Source organism: Globicephala melas, chromosome 15 (assembly GCF_963455315.2).
Source record: "Globicephala melas chromosome 15, mGloMel1.2, whole genome shotgun sequence".
Taxonomy (NCBI): domain Eukaryota; kingdom Metazoa; phylum Chordata; class Mammalia; order Artiodactyla; family Delphinidae; genus Globicephala; species Globicephala melas.
Genome location: NC_083328.1, coordinates 57,972,755 through 57,978,754, shown reverse-complemented (window position 1 = coordinate 57,978,754; position 6,000 = coordinate 57,972,755).

Genomic DNA, 6,000 nt, shown 5'->3' with positions numbered 1-6,000 from the left:
TTGGCCATACTTTTTGCTTCTTTGCATTTGGCATAATTCTTTTGAAAACTGGGCATTTTAGATAATATATTGCAGCAACTCTAGATATATTTCCCTCCCCTCTCCCAGAGTTGTTATCTTGTTTAATGACTTTGCTGGAATATTTCAATAAAATTTCAGCCAGTCTTATTTATCTTGGCTGCTGGGATGTCTTATAATGTAGGGGTTAGACAAGGTTTGAATTATGTTTCTGTCATTGTGCCTAACAACCTTGAATGTATGGTTTAACTTTTTGTGCTGCAGTTTTTCATCTGTTCAATGGGGACAATAATAATAACTTAAATTATAAATGCATATTGTGAGGTAGACACTGTTCTAGGCTGTTTATATGTTTTAGCTAATTTAATCCTCACAACAACCCTGTGAAGTAAGTACTTAATATTATCCCCATCTTACATATAACAAAACTGAGGCAGAGAGACTGAGTAATTTTCCCAAGCATATACAGGTAATGACTGGTAATTCTGGGATTTGAACCTAAGCGTCCAGCTCCACGGTTTTACCCACCACTTATTTTATATATATAACATTCTGAGTTCAATATATGTATTCAAATGGATTGCCAAAGAGATATTTTTTAAAATAAAAATCTGATTATGCCACCCATCTACCCACTCTGACCCAGTTTAAAACGCATCGGTGGTCCTACATCACTCTTAGCATCAAGGCAAAATCCTTAATCATGACCTCTAAGCCCCCACCCACCTCCCAGGCACTCTCAGGTCACCCTCTTCATCATTCTCTCTGCTCCAGTTACCCTGGCCTCCTCCTGTTCCCTCACACTCACCAGGCTCCCTCTCCTGCCACAGGACCTTTGCCCATGCTGCTCCCACTGTCTGGAATGTTCTCCCCCATCATCTTTCCTCCTCTCTACCTCCTAACTCCTGCTCATCCTACACTTCCTCAGGGAAACTCTCCCCATCAACCCAGATTAGCTCAGGTCCTTCCATTAGAGAGATTTGGGGCACCAGGTACCTCTCCTTGGTGCACATTTATATTTCGTTTGTGTGATTATTTTGTAGTATTTGGACTGTAAGCTCTAGGGTGTCAAGGGCACTGCTTGCGTTTCGTAATCCGTATCGCTTGCACCTACTTTAGAGCCTTGTACTTAGTAGGGGTTTACTCAATATACATTTAGGAATATTAACAAACGAATGAATGATCAGTAGGTGTCTCTGACCTAGACTGTAGCCCCAGGCCTCATCCTTGGCTCAAGGCAAGAATCCCGAAGTTGTGTCTCTGCTGCCCAATGCAGCTGCTCACCTTGGCCAAGGATGTCACAAAGACCTCATACATTTTTCATTCAACAAAGATGTATTTAGTCCTTATGTACTTGGTATTGTTCTAGCAGCTAGGGTTTTTAGTGGTAAACAAAAATGTCTTTGCTTTCATGGAACTAACATCCTGGATGAGGTGGGTGTATATAATAAACAAATATGTCGAGTACTGTCCAGTGGAATAAAACCAAATAGGGTAAGTAGAATGGGGTGGGGATGGGTGACCACTTTTGCTTGAGTGGCCAAGGAGGCTCCTCTGATGAGGGGGCATTGGAACAGAGACTTGTAGAAAGTGATAGAGCCTGGAAAAAAACACTCTAGGCAGAGGGAAGGGCAGAGACCACGATTCTGAGTAAGAAGCAGCCTCCCCTCATCTGCAAACAGGCAGGAGGCCCACATGGCTGGAGCAGTAAGTTGGGGGACCAGGCAAAGAATGGAGCAGAGTGCTGGGGGTTACACTCCAGCTCTTAAGGGTGAGGAGGTTGACAGCTACAAACATTTGTCGCTGTACTTAACCTGTTTGAGGTATTGCCAGAAGCCCCCACTCGGAAACAGTGGAGCTGGAAATGAGTCTGCTTAAGAGACCACTTGTGCCCACTCTCCAGCACCCTTGGGTGGGTCAAGCAGGCCCCTGCTGCCATGCTCACTTAGGATGTCTCGCTGCGGAAGTGCTTCTGTCCTGGGAATCATTGTTTTCAAAACGGAAGCACTTTTTGAATCCAGCCTTCCTCCCCCTCCACTCCCCTGTGCCAACCTAGTGATTATGTGTGTGGAGTGACCTGGAGAAGTCAACCAGGAGACTAAGAAAAACCCGCAGAAACTGAGGCCACGAGGAAGACCTGTCTCGAGATGCTCTAGCTCAGAGGACCTCACACTCCAGCAAGCATCGGCATCACCCGGAGCACATGTTGAAGCGCAGGTGGCCGGGCCCAACCCCCAGACTTTGGGATCAGTAGGCTCCCCTCCAGCACCACCTGTGGCCACTCCCTTCTCCACAATCTCACACATGTCTTCACACTCCATGGACGGCAACCTCTGCCTGCCCAGGCCTCTGCCAGTTTTATTATCTCCGTCTGCAGTGCCCTCTCCTGACTTCTCCGTGGGCCAACTTCTGCACTTGGGAGTCCTAGCTCGTGTGTCTTCCCAGAGCTCTCCCTGACTGCCCTCTCCACAGCCAGCATCCCAGAAAGCACTGGTCACTCTCTCCTGGGCTCCTTTAGCACATGTTTCAAGAGGATGTTTAGCATGGAAATTCAGAGGCCTGGTCCCTAACCCTGTCCATCAAAAGTTCTGTGGCACTGACCTCAATTTCCTCATCTATAATATGTCAGAGAGGTCCTCCCCAACCTCAATTTCTATTGCTCCCTTTTCTCATTTACAATAGAATAAATATTATTTATTTATACTTATTTGTTATATTATTATAATATAATGTAATATAAGGTGGAGATAGAGATGGCTCCCTCTTCATGGGTTTGCTAGGGGCATTCGGTGAGTTAATCTGCCTTCAGAGCAGTGCCGGGTACTTAGTAAATATTGAGTTAATCTTAGCTCTAGTTATTCTGGGGCCATTCTGGTGAACGTTCCAACTGTTAAACCCTCCTTATTTGTACCCAAGGTGCACTGGACAGCTCTTAACAGAATCACCTGAATACTTGTTAAAGGAGGATTTCTTCTCTAGCCCGTAACTCTTGGATCATAATCTGAGGGGATGAGTGAGGCTCTGGATTCTGCATTTTTTACCAACATCTCTGGGTGACTTTTCTTTCCCCTGGGTAATTCTGATGCAGAGTATGGCTTGAGAACAAGAGCTTGAGTTGGCTAAGCCTGGGTTTGAATCCACTTGAGGCAACTGTTATGGAGTGGCCTTGAACAAGGCACTTCCCTGGGACCACGGGAGCCTCGTGTATTAAAGTGGTACAAAAGGTGCAGCCCCCAGGCTGTCGTGACCAGCACATGGAGCCCTCAGCCTGGGCCCGGCGTGGCAGGAGTGTTCCACGACTTGCTGGGGGCGGGGTCCTGGCTGCTTTAACTCCTCCAGAAGCCTGACCTCTGACCTAGCCGGCACCAGGCCAGGCCCCTTGTCAGCGCAGTCAGAACTGGGCTTGAACTGGGCTTGCTCCTCCCTGGGTTCCCATCTGTCAATGTGGCCCTGTTCTTTCTCTTCCTTCCTCAGCCCAGGGTCCCCACCTGGGTCCTTACACACAGGATGGGCGGGGACAGAGCTGATTTCATAGAGGAAACAGGACTACACAGAAATTTTACACCATGCAATCTACTTATTCTTTTTAAGTTGTTTGAGATTGTAAACCATTAATGCTGAGTGCTGGGTGTAAGAGAAATGACATGAATGAATGAAGTCATGGGTGACGACCTGATGGATGGATGGATGGATGGAAGTCCTCCACCTGAGACAGAAGGCAGTCTCGCAGAGAGTGGGTGGCAGCACTGCTCTGCACAGAAGCCACACTTGGAATTGGGGTGGAGAAGCGCTCTTCCTTCCGCCCTCAGGGACCCTTCATCTACATAACCGTCCACCAGCTCACAGGACTTTAAAAGGTGATACCCGAAATCTGCCTTTGGTAAACTCTCTTTTTTCTATGCTTTTGGAGGGTGTATGTTTCTGTAGTTTCCTAGCTGATGTTTTATTTGAAAAATTTCAACTTGGTCTCAGGCTGCTCTAAGAAAAAGAACCTTCCCCACATTTCAGTAAAGCAGTAATTCTCACTTAATATTGACATATTCTCCCATGGTGCTTTAGAGAGTGCAAAACTGAGGCAGGAGATAGACGGTCCCTGGCTGAGCAGCTGGACAGACACTCCAAGATGAAGACAATAGCAGGAGGGAGGAGGAGCTGAGCTCTGCCCAGAGAAGAGATAAAGAGACCACATATTTCTCATTCTCAAGGTCAAGGAGACCTCCCCGACTACACATACGCAGAAAGGCTCCTCAGGGGCCAACAAGAGATGGGGCACCACCCCATAGTAGGTGATGTCCACCTCCCCGTAGACCTCTTCACTGGAGCCCATCTTGGCTAAGAGATGCACGCACACTGGGGAGGATCCTGAGATAAACCAAGTACGGATCAGAGCCAGGCAAAGCAAGATGATTAGCCAGCGGAAACGCAGAAGAAATGCCCCATATAAGTGATTCAAACTACCACAAGGGCACGACTCTCTCTCTCTGAGCCCACCTTTGTGAGTCTATTCATGCATAATCTTTTTCCTCCTAATAAAGACTTTACTTGCTTCACTACTTTCCTTCTCTTTGTGGAAATTCATTTCTACAAAGCCGACAGGCCTGGGCCTTGTCACTGGCCACTGGCCCTCATGGTCTAGTGGCTAGGATTCAGCGCTCTCACTGCCAGGGCCTGGCTTCAATCTCTGTCAGGGGAACTGAGATCCTGCTTCAAGCCACTGCAGGCTGAGGCCACCTGAGATCAAAACCTGCCTCTACTAACCCTGCCACCCCCCCACCCATGCCCAGGTGTAAGACGCTGTGCTCCCCCAGGGCCCGGCACCAGTACTGACTCGCAGCCTGAGCTCCAGCAGTGGTACTGAATGGTCCGATTTGAGCCTGTAATGATGAGTCATCCTAGTTTTATCATTGGAAACTGAGGCTCAGAGGAATGAAATGGCCTGTCCATCCTGCCCAGCCAGACATTGGCACAGCCTAGACCAGAACTTAGGTATAGAAGTCACATCTCTGATGATCCAGCATGGTGAAGGGCCCGGGGGAGGGACCTGGCACTGGGAACACCAAGAGTGGGAATTTGCAGAGAATAAGAGGTTTTCACTTCAAGGGACTTGCTGAGTCCAGGCTCTGGCTCCTGGCTAAGACTTGTGACCTCCAAGCCGCAGTTTCCATCGGTAAAATGGGAGGAGGGGGGTTATAACTGCTTAGCAAGGTCGCTGGGATTAGATAGGACCCCGTGTATAAAGCACTCAGTCCGCAGCAGGGACTAGGAAATGTTAGTGTCCCCTTGTCCCCTACCCCGAAATCAAGGATGGCCTCCTTCCTCGCCCTCCTCCATCTCTGCCCTCCACAGTCTCACTTGGGCTTTGGCAGCAAGATGAACACTCTCCTGTATTGAAGACTGACATGAATAAAAGGGCCCAGAACAGCTTTTTTGTTCCCAAAATTTTGCAAGAAAAAGACCTCTTAAGTTCTCAGTTACCGTCTCTCTGGCACACCCTGACTGGCTTCCTGAAGAATGAATGACAAAGCTGGTTGCTACTTCACAGAGAGGAGGCAGAAAAGGAAAACAGGACGCACATTTTAAGGCTTTTCATGTCAGTGACTTAGCAGGGGGAGCTGTGAGCTAGAATTCTGCTTCCCGAGCTTCTGGGCCTTCATTTTGCTCATTTACATTCTGCATTTCAGCCCACTCTGCCCCTATTGATTGGCTTCAGTCTGACTTTTCTAATCTGAGTAGCTCTAACTGGCCCAGGAGGACAACTGCATGGCAGATACTCTCCAGGGTTGGCACACTTTGGGGACTTTAACCAAGGATGGCACAGAAAGACCACAGCTTTGGAGACAGACAGGCAGGGGTCCTTCTCTGGATGACCTTGGGCAATACAGGGATACTCTGAGCTTCGGCTTCCCTGCCTATAAGTTGCAGAGGATGTCTGTGACTTCCTAAGATCATTGCAGGGGTAAACAAGATCAGATGTCATGGCAC